Source organism: Oryctolagus cuniculus, chromosome 3, assembly GCF_051225735.1.
Source record: "Oryctolagus cuniculus isolate XC-2025 breed Fujian yellow rabbit chromosome 3, ASM5122573v1, whole genome shotgun sequence".
In the NCBI taxonomy this organism is placed as follows: Eukaryota; Metazoa; Chordata; class Mammalia; order Lagomorpha; family Leporidae; genus Oryctolagus; species Oryctolagus cuniculus.
The window spans coordinates 142,308,532-142,331,154 of NC_142869.1; the positions used below are offsets into that span (position 1 = coordinate 142,308,532).

Below are 22,623 nucleotides of genomic sequence, written 5' to 3' on the forward strand. Positions count from 1 at the left end.
AGGCTATGGAAGCCCCTTGAGTTCTCCGACTCTTATCTTGTTTAGACAAGGTCATAGTCAAAGTGGAGGTTCTCTCCTCCCTTCAGAGAAAGGTACCTCCTTCTTTGAAGACCTGTTCTTTCCACTGAGATCTCACTCACAGAGATCTTTTGCCAGAGTGTCTTGGCTTTCCATGCCTGAAATACTCTCATGGGCTTTTCGGCCAGATCTGAATGCCTTTAGGGCTGATTCTGAGGCCAGAGTGCTATTTAGGGCATCTGCCATTCTATGAGTCTGCTGAGTATCTCACTTCCCATGTTGGATCACTCTCCCCTTTATTTATTCTATCGGTTAGTGTTAGCAGGTACTAGACTTGCTTATGTGCTCCCTTTGACTCTTAGTCCTTTCATTATGATCAATTGCGAACTGAAATTGATCACTTGGACTAGTGAGATGGCATTGGTACATGCCACCTTGATGGGATTAAATTGGAGTCCCCTGGTATGTTTCTAACTCTACCATTTGGGGCAAGTCAGCTTGAGCATGTCCCAAATTATATATCTCTTCCCTCTCTTATTCCTACTCTTATGTTTAACAGGGATCACATTTCAGTTAAATTTCAACACTTAAGAATAACTGTGTATTAATTACAGAATTAAACCAGTCATATTAAGTAGAACAGACAAAAAAACTACTAAGAGGGATAATGTATTAAGTTGTTCATTAACAGTCAGGGCTATGCTGATCAAGTCACCGTTTCCCATAGTGTCCCTTTCACTTCAACAGGTTTCCTTTTTGGTGTTCAGTCAGTTGTCACCGATCAGGGAGAACATATGGTATTTGTCCCTTTGGGACTGGCTTATTTCACTCAGCATGATGTGTTCCAGATTCCTCCATTTTGTTGCAAATGACTGGATTTCGTTGTTTCTTACTGCGGTATAGTATTCTAAAGAGTATATATCCCATAATTTCTTTATCCAGTCTACCGTTGATGGGCATTTAGGTTGGTTCCAGGTCTTAGCTATTGTGAATTGTGCTGCAATAAACATTAGGCTGCAGACCGCTTTTTTGTTTGCCAATTTAAATTCCTTTGGGTAAATTCCAAGGAGTGGGATGGCTGGGTCGAACGGTAGGGTTATCTTCAGGTTTCTGAGGAATCTCCAGACTGACTTCCATAGTGGCTTGACCAGTTTGCATTCCCACCAACAGTGGGTTAGTGGGGATACAAGTGTGAAGTTTTTTTCTTTCTTTTTTTCTTCCTTTTTCTTTTTTTTCCATTTTCTTTTTTTTTAACTTTTATTTAGCAAATATAAATTTCCAAAGTACAGCTTATGGATTACAATGGCTTTTTTCCCCCCATAACTTCCCTGTCACCCGCAACCCTCCCAACTCCCACTCCCTCTCCCATTCCATTCACATCAAGATTCATTTTCAATTATCTTTATATACAGAAGATCGATTTAGTATATATTAAGTAAAGATTTCAACAGTTTGCCCCCCACAGAACATAAAGTGTAAAATACTGTTTTAGTACTAGTTATAGCATTAATTCACATTGAACATAGATCCTACATGAGGAGTAAGTGCACAGTGACTCCTGTTGTTGACTTAACAATTTGACATTCTTGTTTATGGTGTCAGTAATCTCCCTAGGCTCTTTTCATGAGTTGCCAAGGCTATGGAAGCCTTTTGAGTTCACTGACTTCGATCTTTTTCCAACAGGGTCATAGTCAAAGTGGAGGTTCACTCCTCCCTTCAGAGAAAGGTACCTCCTTCTCTGATGGCCCATTCTTTCTACTGGGATCTCACTCACTGAGATCTTCCATTTAGGTCCTATGTGTTTTTTTTTTTTTCCTGAGTGTCTTGGCTTTCCATGCCTAAAATACTCTCATGGGCTCTTCAGCCAGATCCGAATGCCTAAAGGGCTGATTCTGAGGCAGAGTGCTGTTTAGGACATCTGCCATTCTATGAGTCTGCTGTGTATCCCACTTCCCATGTTGGATTGTTCTCTCCCTTTTTTATTCTATCATTTAGTATTAGCAGACACTAGTCTTGTTTGTGTGATCCCTTTGACTCTTAGACCTATCAGTATGATCAATTGTGAACTGAAATTGATCACTTGGACTAGTGAGATGGCATTGGTACATGCCACCTTGATGGGATTGAATAGGAATCCCCTGGCACATTTCTAACTCCGCCATTTGGGGCAAATCTGATTGAGCATGTCCCAAATTGTACATCTCCTCCCTCTCTTATTCCCACTCTTATATTTAACAGGGATAACTTTTCAGTTAAATTTAAACACCTAAGAATAATTGTGTGTTAATTACGGAGTTCAAGCAATAGTATTAAGTAGAACAAAAAAATACTAAATGGGATAAAATATTAAGTTGTACATCAACAGTCAGGACACGGGCCCATCAAGTCACCGTTTTGCATAGTGTCCATTTCATTTCAACAAGTTTCCTTTTTGGTGCTTGGTTAGTTGTCACTGATCAGGGAGAACATATGATATTTGTCCCTTTGGGACTGGCTGAATTCACTCAGCATGATGTGTTCCAGATTCCTCCATTTTGTTGCAAATGACCGGATTTCATTTTTTTTTTACTGCTATATAGTATTCTATAGAGTACATGTCCCATAATTTCTTTATCCAGTCTACTGCTGTTGGGCATTTGGGTTGTCCAGGTCTTAGCTATTGTGAATTGAGCTGCAATAGACATTAATGTGCAGACAGCTTTTTTGTTTGCCAATTTAATTTCCTTTGGGTAAATTCCATGGAGTGGGATGGCTGGGTTGAATGGTAGGGTTATATTCAGGTTTCTGAGGAATCTCCAGACTGACTTCCATAGTGGCTTTAGCAGTTAGCATTCCTACCAACAGTCTTTTTTCTATCTTTATGAACATTGTTACATTATCATTTTGAAATAGCTTGTTATAGCAATAAGATTTTTTGTAAGTCTCATGGTAACCATAAATGAAAATTTGTAAGAAACTTATCAAAAGTAATACACCAAAGCACAATTCTAGAGAAAATCACTTAACCACAAAGGAGGATTGTAAGAGGAAAATGAAAGAAAGAAGCTGTAATAAACCTAGATCTAAATGGTAGTAGTAAGACCTTACCTATCAATAATTACCTTAAATTGTTAAAATCTTCAATTGAAAGACGTAGAGTAATCAAATAAATTTTTAAAGACCCCATTATGTGCTGCTTAGAAGAAACTCACTTCACTTCTAAGGACTCACATAGAGTGGAAGTGAAAAGATGGAATAAGATATTCTATGCAAATGGAGACAACAAGAAAGCAGAAATGGCCATATTTCTATCAGATAAAATAGATTTTAAATAAAAAACAGTAAAAGGAGACAAAGGAGGTCATTATATAGTGATAGAGAGTTCAATTCAGCAAGAAGAAATAACATTGATAAATATATTTACATCAATTAATAGAGTGCACAAATATTTAAAGCAAATATTAGTAGACCTAAAGGTAGAGGTAGACTCCAGTATCATCATAGCAGAGAAATTTAACACCTCATTTTCAGCAATGGACAGATCACTTAGAAATTAACAAAGAAACAGCAGAGTTAAACTGTACTTTAGATCAATTGGATTTAATGGATATCTACAGAACATTCCATCCAACAGCTAAAGAACATACATTCTTCTCAACAGCATATGGAACATTCCCCATGTCACAAAACAAGCCTTAACAAATTTTAAAAAATCAGAAATCAAATGTCTGCTGATCACTCCCCAAATGCCTCCTGCTAGAACTGCATGGGGGCCAGAGCTGGGAGCCAGGAACGCTATCCAGGTCTCCTACATATATACAGTAGGAACTCACTTACTTGGGCCACTAATACTGCCTCCCAGGATCTGCATTAGCAGGAAGCTGGAGTCAGGAGCCTGGGACAGACCTCAGATCCGGGCACTTCAATGTAGGAACACAGGCATCCTAATTGTTCATCTAAATGCTTGCTCATTCAAGTACCTTTATTTATTTATTTATCACAATCCAAAAAAAAAAAAAAATCCTAGAAATCAATAACAAAAACAACTTAGAGAACTATATAAATACATGAAAATTAAACAACTTACTCCTAAACAATCTGAATCAAGGAAGAAGTTAAGAAAGAAATTCTAAAAATTCTTGAAACAAATGAAAATGGAAACAAAACATACCAAGACCTACAGGAAACCACAAAAGCAGAACTAGCAAGGGAATTTATAGCAATTTATGTCTACCTAAAAAATAATAGCAGAAAGATCTCAAATAAGCAAGTTATTACTGTACCTCAAGGAACTAAAAAATGAGAATAAATCAAATTAAAACATTAGTAAAAGGGAAGAAAGACTGAAAGCAGGAATAAATGAAATAGAGACTAGCAAAAGAATACAAAAAGTCAACAAAAGGACAAGCTGGTTCTTTGAAAAAATAAGCAAAATTGACAAACCCTTAGCTAGACTGAAAAAAAGGGAGAAGATTCAAATAAAATCACAGATGAAAAGGGAGAAATTACAACTGACATCACAGAATATGGAGGACTGTTATAGATTATTATGAACTATGTGCCAGTAAATTTGATAATTTTTTAAAGTTCCTGGACATCTTACCAAGACTGAGGAATCAGAATCCCTAAACAGACCAGTAATGAGCAATGTGAGTGAACCAGTAATAAAGTTTCCCACCAAAGAAAGCCCAAGAGCAGATACATTCGTTGTTAAACTTTACCACATATTTAGAGAGTAAATCTTAAATGTTCTTCCCATACAGAAAGAATGGTAAGCATTCCAGGTGATAGATATGTTAGTTTGATTGTAGGAACCATCTCACAAGGTATATTTACATCAAAACCCGACAACATACACCTTCAAGATATATAACTTTTTATTTGTCAATATACCTCAATAAGTAACACTGAAAAAATTATATTAAGCTCCAAAACAAATAAATCAAGTAGTTGGGCCCAGGCTCAGGTAACATCCCATAATATCGTTCGCCTTTGTCCCACGCAGAACTCAAATAATTTTGCAGGATGAATGACCAAAGCAAGTCATCACTGGGTCACCAGAAGGGCCACATAGTTACAAAACACAAGGCAAAGGCCAAGCATGCTACCCAACAATATGATTGTTTTTCACAGTTCATTAGCAGTGGGATGTCTTTTTCAACAAAGTTTTACTTGTGAAAGGCAACAAATAATCCACAAGAGCAGAGTGCTTTATCTGAAATGGTTTTAAGTGGGAGGCACCAATTTGACTCCTACCTCATTTCCCTGCTTCCTTCTCCACCCCAGGGGATTCTCTGGCATCCTGCTGATTATCTGTAATCTTTCCAACATGATAAAAAGACACTGGAGGATGAGGCTTTATCTTCTGTCCTGTTGTGGGATGATTCTGCTACCTGAAATTCCTCCTCTCTTCTCTCATATATACCTAATAAAATTCCATCAAGATCCTATTCAAATCTCACCTCTTCTAACTGTGCCAGGAAAAAAGTGATCTTTCCTATTGCAGGTATCAACGCTTGTCTTTTAGTTATCAGGGGTTACACATTCTGGGACAATTCCACATTCTAATATTAGATTTCATATGCTCTTGGATTCATCTACTTGTTAGATTACATTTCAAATTTTTGGTGTGAAATAGGATATAGGTCTTAATTCACTGTATGTGGTTTCCAAGTACTGATCTGTACAGATGTGATAAAGTATCTATTCCCAAAGAGCAAGGATTGGGTCATATCATCAGAATCCATCACCTCTCTTCCTTCACTTTTTTTTTTATCATCACCATCCTTATAATAAGTTGTCAATGGCCGAGAACACATCATACAATATTATGTACTTACCTTAATTACTTTGGCTAATTGTTACCAAAATTTTATATGGTGGATATGTACTGATCTCATCATAGGTTACCTAGCTAGGAAGTGACTAAGCTGGAACTTCCCCAAACTGGGCTCTTTCCTTTATGCTACTCCATCACCTGCAGTGCTTCATGCAATGTTTCTCTGCATATCCTAGAAATGTCTATTCTGGTAAATAATGAAGAGATATGTGCTCAATTGCTTAGAATTGAAAGCACTGAAAAAAGTATCTAGGCTGTGAGAGGAAATATTTCCCTTTCATGCTTGCATGATTCGGAAGAGAACCTTATCCTTGTACTGAGTGCCATCTTAACTCATTCTGGTAGTTGAAAAACAAAGGGATTCCACTGGAATTTTCATTTTACTAGCATTTGATGAGTAAGGAAATTGGCAACAAAAAACAAAACAGATATTTCTCCCTGATTTGTGATGTCTGAGTCATGCTGGGTTATCTGGACAAAGTCAGTTCTGTCTTCTTGAGGCATAGATATGGCTTCCTACAATACTCTGGGGGTACGGGGCAGTGTCTTAGGCTGTTGTTGGCCATTACCCATGGTCCTCGCCACTTAGAGGTCCTGTTCTCTTGCTGTGCCTGTGATGGATGGAGCAGAGACCAGCTTTCTGAGAACGTCTTAAGAGGACAAGATGTTGGGTGGGCAGGGCTCAGGAGCTGCCCAGCCAGATGGAGAAAAAGGCCATTATGCTCCTTGTGCTATTTTTCTGGGTGGCCAAAAGTTTAGTGTTAGGAGAAGGGCCTCATGAGGTGTCTGATGACCATGATATTCCAGCATTCGTGCCAATTCACAAAACCCTCCCAAGTAACCACTAGATGCCAAGTGTGCTAAGACAGTAGAGGATACAGAGAGAATTGTGACACAATATTGCACATCAACATATTTATAATCTCGTATTAAATTTTACTATAAACTGGAATAAACTAAGTGCTGTTGTTGAATGTCTGAAATCAAGCAGAAAAATGTGACCAGCATAGACTATTATTATATCCAATTACACAAAAATTAGGAATTTTATTTCATCAAAAGAGATCACAAAGAAAGGAAAAAAAACTGCCATAAGTTTGGAAAATAACACATTTCATTCACACACATTTAATATGCAGTATGCATAAAATCAATAAGAATAAAATAATGGTAACAATAGAAAAGTGAGTGAGAGCTGTCAACATATGTATCACAGAAGAGGAAAGCGAATGATTCAAACATGAATATATGTTCACTAGTGATTGGGAAGAAAATTAAAATCATAATGATGTGCTATTTCATATCCACCTTACTTGCAAAAATTTAATATGAATTTTATATTAAATGTTGACAAGGACAGAAAGCAACAGGGACTCATATACTCAATGTGCAGGAGTACACATATTGGAAAATCACTTTGAAGGATTTCCTGGCATTATTTTTCAAATTTGAAGTTGCTCAAATCTGAGAACTCACTTGATCTACTCCCAAGAGTTTATCTGAGAGGAAATCTGATACGTGTGTATTGTCAGGCCTTTAGACGGATCTCCATAATGGCAACATTTCAACCACAAAAATTGAAATACACCATAGTATCAACAGGAGAATAGATAAATAATGTTCCTATAATAGAAAACTATGTAGTAGTAAAAATGAATAAACTGCAATAATATACATTAACATGGGCGAATCTCACAAATAATGTTAAAATAAAAAATCAAGACAATACAAACAATTGAAATCAAACCCCTGTAACGTAAAGGCATGGCCCAGCCTCATGTCTGGCTCCCCTTTCCTTGCCTGTTCTTTACAAAAAGGACTTCATTAAATTGAGGTAGAGACACAACTGTCCCTACAAGATTCTAACCACCACACTCAAGGAGCCATTTGCTTCTCCAATAGATAGAAACCTTGACGGCCACTATTTTCCAGAGGGGTTTCCCTAAGGGAATTTTAGGTCTGGACAGAATGGAACTGCCATCCTCATGTAACCCCCAGACCAATGGGAGCCCATTTGGCAATCATAAATTCCCTAAAGAGCATGGCATCACTAATCATTCAAAGGAAGATCACAAGCACTACTCACCAACCAAGAAGTTGGACATGAGCTGCTCACACATCTCTCAGCCCCAATTTCAATCTATAAGAACCTTCACCCCTAACTCCTCAGAGAGCTTGGGGATTAAGTAATAGCTGTTCGGCTCCTTGCTCTGTGCTTTGCGATAAATACTTACTTTCTTCCATTACCCAAATGTCAGAGATTGGCTTTTCTGTGCACTGGAGAGGCAGACCTGGTTTGGGAGTTCTACAACAACACCTCCAACTAGCTAGGGGTGTTGTTCAGCAACACAATGTCTATGAAACTGAAGAAATGGGAAGCTAAGCGAAGTGTTATATAGCCATATATGAGAAATTATTACAAAATGCAACATCCACCTTGGGACATCTACCTTGCAAGGACAGCTCCTAATGACCGCCCATGAGGTCTTACCTTCCAAAGTTTCCATCACTTCCTAATACTGCCACCTCACAGTACAAGCCATTTACACATGGGCTATTGAGGGACACCCAAATGAATATCCAAACCATAACATTTGAAGTATAAATTAGGGGAGCACCATAACATTTGGTAGCATCTAAGGATGGAAAATTACATTGGAACACACTAGAAGGTCTTTTTTTTTTTCCCTAAAAACTCAATCAAAAACTTACAAACATCTTAACCTGCAAGCAACAGTAGGTTGTTGAAGACTTTAGAGGAAAGAAGCAATCTGATTTTACCTGTGGCTTAGGACTATGATTTTTATAGTTGTATGAAGCATGAATGGAAGAAATTAAAGACAGGTGAGACTCATCTGTTACTGGAATAGTTCAGGATAACAAAGATGAGGGTGTGTTGTGGTATGGCACTGGAATGAAAGGAGACAATGCATAATTTGGGGTCTGACTCACATTTCCTAAATGTCTGTGCCCACTTCCAGAACAACACAGACTGATGCAAGGTGTACTGGCTTTCTTCAGACTAGTCTCTTCCCAGGCCTGAGTGTATTTCTGAGTTAGGTAGCTAACTGTGGGCACCAACTCAGCAGCTTGCCCCCAGTTCCCTTTGATATTAAGTACACTTCCCAGTTTTCTTCGCCCCTCTCTTTCTGGAGCTAGGGAGGCAAAACTGAAAATAACCGCTGTCCAACTTTCATAGCCCTTCTTTTTGCTTACTTGCACCTAAGCTTATCTTTCTCTTCTGGGCTGTCAGTCATTTTCCAAGGTCTCATACACAAACAAACTAATATTAGTAGGTTGGGGGTCTGTTTTTCTTCTAACAGATTAATATTGTCAACACCATCCCAAAGACTAGTGGTATATTCATCCCTTTGACAGATAATTACACAAAGACATGAGACACTGAGATGGCACAACAACAAGATCTGGTAGCTAGCTTGAAGTTGAAAATGAGCACCTTGGATATCTAACAGGTAGGAGAAAACCCAGGTTAGGATTCCATTTAGGCATTAGGTACAAAATATCAATCCACACCCATATTCTCTCCACCTTGACCAAATAATGACACATGAGCCTGCCTTGGGGACTGTGCTGTTTCACATGGGATCGAGCAGAGGTTATGTATCCCACCATAGAGAAGTATTTATTGAAAAAAAATATCCTGTCAAGTTGCCCTATTCAGAACTCAGACAAGGTAATGACAGTTTCATTGAGGAGAAGAAGGCAGAAGCAATGTTCATTCTGTGTTCAATGTGGACTGTCCTAGGAGGGAGTCACAGAGAAGAAAGGGACAAGGTCCCAGAATAGAGATTGCCAACAAGGGTAACATTCCTGGGCACCCCAAGAAGAAATATCAATGTGGTCTGAGACTCATATTTAAGAATAGAGTAGGAGTTGGCATTGTGGTGTAGAGGGTTAGTTCACCACCTGCAATGCTGGCATCCCATATGAGTGCTGGTTTGAGCCCTAGCTGCTCTGCTTCCAATCCAGCTCCCTGTTAATGCTCCTGGGAAAGAACTGGACAATGACCCAAGTATTTGAGACCCTGTCATTCATGTGGGAGATCTGGATGGAGTTTCTGGCTCCTGGTTTTGGCCTGGCCCAGCCCTGGTCATTGTGTCCATTTGGGGAGTGAACCAATGGATGGAAGATCTCCTCCTCTCTCTGTTCCCCTCCCACCTCTATATCTCTGTCTTTCAAATAAATAAATAAATTTTTAAAAATGAGAGAATAGAGTATTCAGGTTTATTCAAATGGTCAGAAATGACAGGACTTCCTGTAGAATCTAAAAATGTTGACCTCAGAGAAATCGTAGAATGGGGTGACCAGAGGGGTAGGAGGTGTGGAGCTACTTGTCAAAGTATCCATAATTACAGTTGAATTGGAGGAATATATTCAAGAGATCTATTGCACAGCCAAGTGACTATAATTCATGACAATATATTGTATTCTCAAAAAATACCAAGAGAGTGGATGTTAAATGCTCTCACTACAGAGATGATAACTATGGAAGATAATGCATTTGTTAATTAGCTAGATTTTTCCTCCAGAAATATTTTATTTAAGGAATACAAACTTCATAAATTTCATAATTACAACTTTAGGAACATGGTTATTCTTCTGACCATATGTGCCTTCCCATCCATACTCCCATGCCTCTTCCTCCTCCCTCTACTATTCCTATTCTTATTTTTTACTAAGAACTATTTTGTTTTTTTTTTTTTTTAAACTTTTATTTAATAAATGAAAATTTCATAGGTATAACTTTAGGAATATAGTGGTTCTATTCCCCCTTACCCACCCTCCCACCCCTACTTCCACCCAACCTTCTACTCCCTCTCCCATCCTATTCTTCATTAAGATTTATTTTTAATTAATTTTATGTACAGAAGTCCAACTCTATACTAAGTAAAGATTTCAACAGTTTGCACCCACACACATACATGCAACATATAAAGTACTGTTTGAGAACAAGTTTTGCAATTAATTCTCATAGTACAACTCATTTAAGTACAGAGGTCCTACTTGGGAAGTAAGTGCACAGTGACTTCTGTTGTTAATTTAACAATTAACATTCTTATTTATGACATCAGTGATCACCCGAGGCTCTTGCCATGAGCTGCCAAGGCTACAGAAGGCTTTTGTGACCACAAACTCCGTCAATATTTAGACAAAGCCATAAGCAAAGTGGAAGTTCTCTCCTCCCTTCAAAGAAAAGTACATCCTTCTTTCATTACCCCTTCTTTCCACTGGAGTCTCACTCACAGAAATTCTTCATGTAGGATTTTTTTTTTTGCCATGGTGTCTTGGCTTTTGATGCCTGAAATGCTCTCATAGGCTTTTCAGCCACATTCGAATGCCTTAAGGACTGATTCTGAGGTCAGAGTGTTACTTAAAGTGATTGTCTTTCTATGAGTCTGCTGTGTGGACTGCTTCCCATGTTGGAACATTCCCTGCTTTTTAATTCTGTCTATTATTATTACCAGACACTTATTGCTATTTATATGATCTCTTTAACCCTATCTATAAGTTCACTTTAACACTTACTATGATCACTTTAACAATTCAGATGGCATTTTTACTTTAACATTTTAAGATGGGTGGAGTCTCATGACAAGTTTTTAAACTGTACCCTTAGAAGTAGGGCCATAGGACTGTATGCCGAACTATACAGTTTTATAGTTACAAACTTCATCCTCCCTCTCTTATTCCCCCTCTTATTTTTTACTGGGATCTATTTTCAATCAACTTTATATACATATGATTAGCTCTGATTGGTAGCTCATTTATTTGCTGCCTTTCCAATTTCTTGATGTAGGCACTAATTGCTATAAAGTTTCCTCTTAACACTGCTTTTGCTCTTTCCCACAAGTTTTGATATGTTGCACTGTTGTCTTCATTTGTTTCCAGCAATTTTTTTTTATTTCTATTTTGATTTCTTCAGTGACCCACTGTTCATTCAGGAGCATGTTGTTGAATCTCCATGTGTTTGCATATGTTATAGAGATTCCTGAGTAGTTGATTTGCAACTTCATTGCATTGTGGTCCAAGAAGATGCATAGTATGATTTCTATTTTTTGGAATTTGCTGAGATGTGCTTTATGGCCTAGCATAAAAAGTTCCATGCACGGGTGAGAAGAATGTATATTCTGCAACTGTAGGATGAAAAGTTCTGTAGATATCTGTTAAGTCCATTTGGTTATAGTATCATTTAATTCTGTTGTCTCCTTGCTCATTTTAAGTCTGGTTGACCCGTCCATTGCTGAAAGTGGTGTACTGAAGTTCCCCATCACAATTGCATTAGAGTGTATGTCTCCCTTTAGATCCATTAACATTTCTTTTAAATAGCCAGACACTCTGTAATTAGGTATATATACATTTATAATAGTCACATCTTCCTGTTGAATTGATCCTTTACTCATTATATTGTACCATTCTTTGTCTCTTTTAACAGTTTTTGTGTTATAATCTATTTTGCCTGATATTAGGATGGCTACCCCAACTTTCTTTTGGTTTTCTGTTAGCATGGAATATCTTTTTCCAACCTTTCACTTTCAGTTTATGTGTATCTTTGTTGGTGAGATGTATTTCTTGTAGGAAGCTAGCAGATGGGTTTTGTTTTTTAATCCATTCTGCCAAACTGTATCTTTTAACTGGAGAATTTAGGCCATTTACATTCAAGGTGACTATTAATAAGTAATGACTTTGCCCTGCCATTTTCCCATAAGTATTCCTATTGTTTACTTTGAATTTCCTTTGTACTTTACTTGGAAATTTTCTAAATTCATCTTTTTTTAGTGATGACCATGTTTCTGTGTACAGCACATCATTAAGCATCTTTTGTAAGGCTGAATGAGTGGTGACAAATTCTTTCAATTTCTCTTTGTCATGGAAAGTCTTTATTTCATCTTCATTCATAAATAAGAGCCTTGCAGGGTATTTTGGGTTGACAGTTTTTTCTCTTAAGACTTGGAATATATCTAATATATCTTGCCATTCTCTCCTAGCCTGTAGGGTTTCAGATGAGAAATCCACTGTGAGTCCAATTGGAAATCCTCTGAAAGTAATCTGGTATTTCTCTTGTATGCATTTTAGAATCTTTTTATAAGTTTTACTGAGGAGAGTTTGACTATAATGTATCATGGTGAAGGTCATATCTTAATAAGAGTTCTATGTGCTTCCTGTACTTGGATGTTCCCTTTCTTTCTACAAATTAGTGAAGTTTTCTGTAATTATTTCAGTAAAAAGGCCTTCTAATCTATTCTCTCTTTCCACACCTTCAGGCACTCCTAAGACCTGTATGTTGGGTTGTTTGATAGTATCCCATACATCTCCAACACTGTTTTTTAGTTTTCTAATCTCTTCTATTTTTTTTTTTTTGGTCTGACTATAAAATTTCTAGAAGTTTGTCTTCTAACTAGGATATTCTTCTATTTGCTTTACTGAGTCTGTTGGTAAGACTTTCCACAGTATTTTTTATTTGTTCTATTGAATTTTTCATTTCCAAGATTTCATTTTGATTTATCTTTAAGAACTCAATTTCATGGGAGAAATTTTCTTTCATGTCATGTGCAGATTTCTTTAGTTAGTGGATTTGCTTCTGATTACTTCTAAGTAATCCTATGATCAACTTTCTGAATTCCATTTCTGGCATTTCTTCAATCTCTTAATCTTCACATTCCAGTATTGAAGTTTTATGTTCTTTTGGGGGTGTCATGTTGTCTTAGTCGTGTTTCTTGAATTGCTGAATTTATTATTAGGCATTTGTGGAGATACCGGTTGGTTTCTTTTTTTTTTTTTTTTCCCTGTAGTGGCCTTTATCTTTGTGCTTTTCCTCTGTGGTTTTGTGGAGTGTCTGCTTTTTCAGTGAATACCCAGAGGTGTGTGTGTGTGTGTGCTGGGTTGGCCAGGGAGCTCTCTTCAGTTCTCCAGGGTAAAGAGAGTGTCTAAGGTGACATCCAGGTTGGCATCGTAATTTTTTTTTTTTTAAATCAGAGGGGAGGCTTTTTTCTGCACTGTTGGTATTGTCTCACGTTTGCCCCCTTTCCTCAAAGGAGACCAGTACCTGGGCGCTAGGTCCAGTGTGGTACACCAGAAGAGTGTCAGGTGACAGGGAGTGATGGGATGACCAACAGTCACGAACAGAAGGCTATTTGCAGAAACATTGCTTGGGAAAAATGAAGAAGGAAGGCATTTTAATTATTCACAGATCGAGACAAGGAAATGATGGCTTCATCTCAAAGAGGAAACTACTCCTCCCCACAAATAAATGTGGTTTTCAGATCACAGCAGTGGATTGTGAACTTTCTCATTGTGTCCACAGGCATGAAAACCTCCATGAAAAATGAAAATGCTAAGAATTATCACCCCTTTAACTTATTCAGCGTCTTCTATGTCTTTCCATGCCAAGACGTGATCTTTGATTCCTTCCCTGACCTTTAAGCAGCCCTCATGGGAAGCTGCTTTTGGGCTGGTTCAAAGTTAGGCATCCAGTAGAAGAAGAAAGAGCGCAGAGCCAGGGAGCCCTCCCAGCGCGCATCATAAGCCCTGAATAATGCACAATGGGGTCTTACACCAAGCTGGCTCCTCTGCTCCCTATGGCGTGCTCCTTTAATCAACACAGTGCTGTCCCTTACCCTACAAGTAACTCATTTAACACAGTGTTCATAGCTCAGGGTTTGATCTTTACGGGCGGTTTTTCTTTGCTTTTGTAAAACACATAAAGCAGAGTAGATTGTTATAGGAACAATCTACCCTGTGCACGTGCTGGGAAGGATGGTGCAGAGTCATGGCTGGGGGGTGGCACAAGGGCAGGAAAAGGCAGGGAAAGGTGCAGGCTGCGTGCAGAGATGAGCTCTCCTGGTGGACCGAGTCTCACTGCCCAAGGTGGTAACACACTGGGTGAGCCTTGCTGGGTAGGGCCTTGCAACCAGTCTACCTGAGCCCATGACTCTGTTTTAATTTGTCAGTCAGGCTGCATTATTTCCCTCTTAAACACTCATTAATTTTCTTACATTAGCTTCCTCAGATCATCCTGTGCACTAACCTGGCAGGGTTAAGCTCTGCAGAGCCAGTGCATCCTGCTAAGCTCCCCTAGGTACCTTAACAGACTCTGGCACACCTGTCACATCTTTCTGTTATATTTTACATACCTCATGATTAAAATTTTTTTTTCCAAATAGATTTATCTGAGAGAGAGAGGGAGAGAGGGAGAGAGGGAGAGAGAAGGAGAGAGGGAGAGAGAGAGATCCCATCTGGTCCATTCCCCAAATGTGCACAACAGCCTAGCCCACTGGGAGTGGGGAACTCAATCCAAGTCTCCCATGTGGGTGGCAGGAACCCAACTACTTGAGCCATCACTACTGCCTTCCAGGAAGCTGTAATTAGTAGCTGGAGGCAGGAACTGATGTGGGCATGCGTATCTTAACCATTAGGCCAAATGCTTACTCCTGCCTTGTGCCCTTAAATTCTTCATTATTTCCTGCATGACTTTATTTAGCTTTATTTTCATTCTTCTCTTGTCTCTACTTTCAATGATATGGAGTTTACATCAGAGGAAAGTAAGTCTTAAGATGTCACAGAGTTTAGGCATTTTCAAATACACATAAGATTTTATATGCACTACCTCACTGATACTGCAAAATCTGTGATAGTTAAATGTATCCCCAAATGGGTGTTGTGTTTATAAAAACAGCTGACCATGAGTTTGACTGAATTTGCCACATCTTTTCATACATTCTGTTATCTACAAGACCTCACATCCTGGTTCATCAGGTGTCTTTATGGCCATGCACTTAGTTGGTTCTGGAAACAAATCTGCAGGGTTCTATATATTGTGGGAATCTGTTCACATAGGCATTCAGCAGGAAATTTAAATTTTTCCCCTATTTATTTGAGATACAGAGAGAGTGCTCTCATCTGCTGGATCATTCCCCAAGTGCTCACAATGGCCACTGGCTGGGGCCAAAGCTGGAAGCCAGGAAGTCAATCCAGGTCTCCCACATGGATGGAGATGACCCAACTACTGGAGCCATCATCACCTGCTGCCTCCCATAGCATGCATTAGCAGGAAGCTGGAACCAGGAACAGAGCAAGGTACTGAACCCAGATAATCCAATGTGTGGTATCGGCATCTAACCAGGCATTTGTTTTCTTTTGAAAGGCACACACACACACACACACACACACAGAGAGAGAGAGAGAGAGAGAAACAGAGAGATCTCCCATCTGCCGGTGCACTTCGCAAATGCCCCAAACAGCTGAGTCTGAAGCCAGAAGCCAGAGGCCAGAAACTCAATCCAGTCTCCAACAAGGTGGCAAGTACTTGAACCATCACTTGCAGCTTCCCAGAGTGTGGAATGGCAGGATGCTGGGATTGGGAACAAAACCTGATCTGCAAACCCAAACACCCCTTCTCAGAGCACATTTTTACTGAGTGTTCACTGTGTGCACAGTGCTGGGCACTGGGGTGTAGTGGAGAGCACAGGGCAATGTGGCTTCTGCTCTAGGGGAGACAGCCTTCTTACCATAATCATCCATGCAAATATAAAATAAGTACCCTGATGAATGCTGTGTAGGAAATGAGCCTCTGTGGTGAGAACCAACCACAGGTGAAGGGAACTTTACTGGGAAGCAGAGAGAAAGAAGCCATCTCCAAGGAGAGTCAGCTTCAGCTGGGTGAGAAGGTTGGGGAGTTAGCCAGGTAAAGGAGAAAGGGAAGAGCATTTTGGGAAGTGGGAGCAATACATGCAAATATCTGTGGGCAGGTGCAAGCACAGTGAAGTGTCAGAACGAGACTGTTGGGATTGTTGAGAGCAGCCAGCTTATCATTCAACTGATTGCTAGGGTGGACTCAACTGGTCCTGCTGCCCAGGGAGACAGGTTCTCCCTGCTTGAAGCTACCCAGAGAGGTCTGGCATTTGGTCAGGAGTATACAGCAGATACGGGGGCAAGCATTTGGCCTAGTGGTTTAGACACTGAGTAAGGCACTGGTGTCCCATCGCGGAGTGCCTGGGTTCCATCCCCTGCTGGGGCTCCCAATTCCAACCTCCTGCCAGTGCAAATCCTGGGAAGCCAGTGATGAGTCAAGCAGTCAGATCCCTGTCATGTCCATGTGGGAGAGACCTGGCTTGAATTCCCGGCTCCAAACTTTGGGCCAGCCCAATCTGGCCATTTCAGGCATTTGAGGAATAAACTAGTGGATAGAAGCCCTGTCTTTCTGTCTCTTGAATACATATAGAAGCCAGCCATGAGCCCTTGACAAGGTAACTTGTCCAAGGTCAGCAGATAGTCAATGAGCTACTGAGCCATTATTTGAACGTCAAGTTCACTAAATCCTTGCTCTTTTTTTTAGCCCCATATATATATTTTAAATATTTCTTTATTTATTTTAAGAGAGAGAGAGAAGAGAGAAAGAAAAAGAGAGAGATATCCATCTTTTTCTGCCTGAAAATGCCTGTGATGGCTAGGGCTGGGCTGGCCAAAGCCTGGAGCTGGGAACTCAAGCCAGCTCTATCACGTGGGCACGTGGGTAGTGGAAATGCAACAACCTGAGCCATCACCATGGCCTTCCAGAGTTTTCGTTGGCAGAAAGTTGGAGTCAGGAGCTGGAGGTGGGACTCGAATCCAGGTACCCTGATGTGGGATGTGGACATCTTAATGACAAAGCTAAAAGCCTGCTTGGTTCCCCACATTTCCTTATAATGGAAGTAGACACAGTGGAAATGGAAAGGTATCAAGATGGGAGAACGGACAAGGAGTCATTACGGCAGGTAAGAATTTTTCTTATTTTTCTTTAAGCAGGCTTTAAAGGGAAGGAAGAAATAGTGAGTTCAAGACAGCTGGTTTGTGAAAGTATCTTAGATTAGCAGATTGGAAATAAATGAAATGAAAATAAAGTCTTCAGTGTGTATTGAGGACAGCAGGCTTCAAACTGAGATGGAACCTCTAATGGGTCTAAATTCTTATTTTTACCACCCAACTTTCTCCCACTGGAAGATTCTTTGTGTGAGAATCTCTTATTGCTAAGGGTTTCAGAGTCTCCTTAGTTTCCCTGACCTCAAGGGCATGTTGCTTTAAGAAGTTTGTGCCATAACCTTCAGTCCCCATGGTGGGACTGATGTGAAGATGGCGTCTCCCCATATTCAGGCTCTTCCTCCAGCTGGACAGGCCTGCACATGCATGGCCCAGACAAGCAACCTGGACCTTGCAGAAGATAAGGCAGGATTCCTCTGAGCTGCCTCACCAATGTGCACGCTGAGAAAACTCTGGGTAAACTTTTGATTCCATGTTGTCTTTGAAATTTTAATGCTGGTGGGCTTCGCACCCAGGAATCTTACTTTGGAGGCCCAGGTTACTGAGTATCTATTGTCTCCAGCCAGATCTAAGAAGAGTCTGCCATGGGAAGAGACACACTGATTCCTGTCAAGTGCTCAGAGGAGAGCTTTCTCTGTCTCTGTCTCTTTCTCTCTCTCTCTCTCTCTCTCTCTCGCTCTCGCTCTTTCTCTCTCTCTCTCTTCAGTACCTCTCAAACAAATGAATAATCAATTATTTTTTAAAAATTAGAAATAGAATAAGAGTGATTGCTTTGACCACTTCTACTCAGCTTCACACAGGAAGCAAACAAATGAAGTGAAAAAAGAAACATTAAATATAAGGACTTAAAGAAAAAAATAGAAACCTCATTATTTGAAGAAAATGTGATTATTATCAAAAAATCCAGAAATGACTACAGATAAGCTATTCAACTTTTGTAATTTTACATGATATGCCTAACCAATAAAAAACCGAGTGTATAATTCTTTTCAAAATAATAAACAATTAATTTTAAAATTACACTAAAACATTATAGCTAGGAGAACAAAGATACAGGACTTCCTGGCTTACTATAATGCCACAGTAATAAAGACATAGTGGTATCGATGAAAGAATAGACAAATGTATCAATGGAACAGAATACAGAACTCAGAAATTGACTGACATAAATATTCTCAACTAATCTTGAACAAAGGAACAAAGACAATACAATAGAGAAAAAACTGTTTTTTCAACGAATGATGCTGGAGCAACTGGACATCTACATACAAAAAAAAAAGATGCAGACTTACGCTTTTCACAAAAATTAATTCAAACCAGATCACAGACCTCAATGTAAAATACAAAACTATAAAACTCCTAGAAGATAACATCAGAGAAAATCTGAATGATTTTGTCTTTAGCAATGGCTTTTTAATAAGATGCCAAAGAGCAGAATCCGTGAAAAAAAGAATTGATAAACTGGATTTCATCAGAATTAAAAACTTCTGTTTTGCAAAATACTTGTTAAGAAAATAAGACAAACTATACACTGGAAGAAGATATTTACAAAACATAGATCTGATAATGGATTGTTATCCAAAACATTCAAAGGACTCTTAAAACTTGACAAAGAGGAAACAAATAACCTGAAGAAAAATAAGTCAACGATCTTCATGGACACCTCACCAAAAAAATGCATGGACGATAAATAAGCACATGAAAAGGTGCTCCACATCATGCCATCAGGGAAATGCAAATTGAAACAACAACGAGACACCCCCACGCACCTAAGAGAATGGGCAAAATCCGGAACACTGACAACACCAAATATTGTTAAGGATGTGTTACAACAGGAACTCTCATTACCATTTACTGTTGGTGGGGATGCAAGATGCCACAGTCACCTTGGAAGACAGCTTGGCAACTTCTTGCAAAACTGAACATTCTCATACCATAGTATCCAGCAATTGCACTGCACATAGATATTTGTAGCAGCTTTATTCATCACTTGGAAATAACCAGAATGTCCTTCAGTCAGTGAATGGATAAATAAATGGTGGTATACACAAAAAACAGAAAAATATTCAATAAAAAGCAAATACTATTCACTTTTTATTTATTCACAATGGAATATTAATGCACCTTTAAAATTCACAATGGAATATTAAGCCCTAAGAAGAAATGAGCTTTCAGGCTATGAAAAGACACAGGGAGTATTAAATGTATATTACTCAGTTAGAGAAGCCCATGTGAAAGGACTACTTACTGGATGATTCTAACTACGGTAGGACAAAGCTACGTAGACAATAGAAACACCAGTGATTTCAGGGTCTGTCGGGAGGGAGGGATGAATAGACAGAGCACTAAGGGATTTAGGTGGTGAAAATACTCTGTATGATACTACAATGGGCGATTCATACCATCTTTCAAGCGTCCAAACTCAGTGTATGATAGGAAGAGTGAACTGCAGACTTTGGGTAGCAATGGCAGTTCAAGGTAGGTTCCTCAGTTGTGACAAATGTACCACACCCTGGTGCAGTGCTGATAATGGGAGAGGCCACGCATGTGTGGGGCCAAGGTATACACAGCAAATGCCTGTACCACCTTCTCAATTTGCTGTGAACCTAAAACTGCTCTTGAAAATTGGAAATTAAAAAAAAGGCTGCAGTAAAAAATAATAAAAGAGCATATATCCACTCAACGCATGCATGTGTGTAAAGATTTTAAAAACACTCTATCCAAGAGCAAAAATGAAACATACAAACTTCCTGAGAGTCAATCTTACAAAATATTTGCAGGTCTGTTATAGAAAAAACTGTAAAATGTTATTTAAACATATTATGGAAAAATGAGAAAGTGGATTACATCATGTATTCATAGATAGAAAGACTCAATATCATAAAGATGTAAGCTTTCCCACATTTATATATAGATTCCAAGCAATTCCAATAACAATTCCAAGAATATTTTTGAGAAACTTGACAAGAAGAGTCTCAAATGTGTATTTCACAGCACGGGCCCAAGAACTTGCAAATCCTTCATAAGAATTCAGATATGTGTCTGTAAATGGGGATGGGGTAGGGGCAGGGCCATTTCCCCATCAGAATTCAACACTCATCAGAGAGAAGATGAGAATGGCATAAAGGTAGGGATAGACAAATATACCAGTAGAGCAGTATAAAGAATCCATAAGAGACCACTGCTTTTACGGGAATTGTATTTATCACGCAGAGTTGTCATTGCATATTGGGAGGAAACGAAGGAATATTCATCACAGGATGCTGTGACATGTGGTTATCCATATGGAAAAACTGAAATTGGATTTCTACCTTCTACTATACAAAGAAATCAATTCTGGGCAATTAAAGACTTATATATGAAAAGTGAAAGTATAAAACTTTCTAAAGATGATAAAGGAGAAGATGGAGGAATCATTTTTCTTAAACTAGATACATAAAGTGGAAACTACAAAGGAAGAAGTAAGTCATTTTTAGTAAAATTAAGACTGTCTTCGAGGAGGAGATAGTTTAAAAAAAAAGTGGAAAGAGTGCAGTCTCAGGGAAGAGTTCAGGAGAAAACAGCAGAGGAAACTCTACACAAATTAGAGGGACACAGTGGCCCTACATGGAGGGCATGGACGCACACAACTCAGGACACAAGCAGCCGAGAACCTCTGCACCAGGATTGGAGAGTGAGGTGAGACCACACTGCAGCAGCCCAAGCCACTGGAAAAAAGCTGCAGGAAAAGCCTAAAGAGAATCCAGCTTGGAGCCCTGTGGGAGATGGTGCACCTGCAAAAGTAGAGGAGAAAAAACAAAGGGAAGGGACACGTCTCTCTCTCTCTCTGACCATCATGCAATGGTGTCCTGTAAAAAGTTGCTAGAGAGGCCGGCGCCGCGGCTCACTAGGCTAATCCTCCGCCTAGCGGTGCCGGCACACCGGGTTCTAGTCCCGGTCGGGGCGCCGGATTCTGTCCTGGTTGCCCCTCTTCCAGGCCAGCTCTCTGCTGTGGCCAGGGAGTGCAGTGGAGGATGGCCCAGGTGCTTGGCCCTGCACCCCATGGGAGACCAGGAAAAGCACCTGGCTCCTGGCTCCTGCCATTGGATCAGCGCGGTGCGCTGGCCGCAGCGCGCCGGCCGCGGCAGCCATTGGAGGGTGAACCAACGGCAAAGGAAGACCTTTCTCTCTGTCTCTCTCTCTCACTGTCCACTCTGCCTGTCCAAAAAAAAAAAAAAGTTGCTAGAGAATGGGTACCATTTTGGACATATATAACAGCTATTTCAACCCATGTCTGCACCCAGCAACCAGCCAAATGGAGGCTCCTGAGTCTGGTGGGGAGAACAGACAGGGGACTGGGTGCTCGTGACTGTGGGAGGCTTGTGTCCTGGGACTGTGAAAACACTGAGGCTGTGTAGGAGGACTCAAGGTATGGCTGGTACTTTCTGTAGTACTGTGGGAGGATCAACGCACTCAGGGCTCCCTGGTTCCTGGTGAGGGACATTGCTGGGGAATCTGAGCTTATACTGAGGACTACACAGATCCTTTTTGTGGTCATTGTGGCAGATCAGATGAATCATATATAAACTGGGGCTTGTGCCCAGGCACTGGTCTCCCTTGAGGAGAGGAGCTCAGCTGAGTCTACACCAACAGACAAGAACAAACCTCCCCTCTGATAAAAAAAAAAAAGACAGAGATTCACCACTCTAAACCTGGGAGTGTCACCTTAGACATGTCCTTCATCCTGGAGAACTGAACAGAACTCCCTGGCTACACCCATCACATGACTCTAGGTATTCATTGAAAGCAGACACTCTGCTAATCTGCAGAGGCATAGTACAAAGATAAAACCCACCACAGCACAGCAAAAAAACAAAGAAGAAACCGAGTATCTCCACAAATGCCAAATAACAAATGCACTAATTCAAGAAACAAGAACAGGAAGACAACAATGACACCCCCCAAAAAGCAAAATGAAATATTGGAAATGAAAT

At 39.8% G+C, this 22,623-nt stretch overlaps 1 protein-coding gene and 1 long non-coding RNA gene across 21 annotated transcripts in view; one reads left to right on the plus strand and one right to left on the minus strand.

Moving 5' to 3' along the window:
• MAGI2 (membrane associated guanylate kinase, WW and PDZ domain containing 2) overlaps positions 1–22,623 on the minus strand; it is a 1,587,879-nt gene that overhangs the window by 85,768 nt on the left and 1,479,488 nt on the right. The gene's annotated exons all lie outside the window — the stretch shown is intronic.
• LOC149127538 (uncharacterized) overlaps positions 15,348–22,623 on the plus strand; it is a 34,917-nt gene continuing 27,641 nt past the window's right edge. The window contains exon 1 of the long non-coding RNA XR_016231719.1: positions 15,348–15,931. This is a non-coding gene — a long non-coding RNA (uncharacterized LOC149127538). The remainder of the gene's footprint in view (positions 15,932–22,623) is intronic.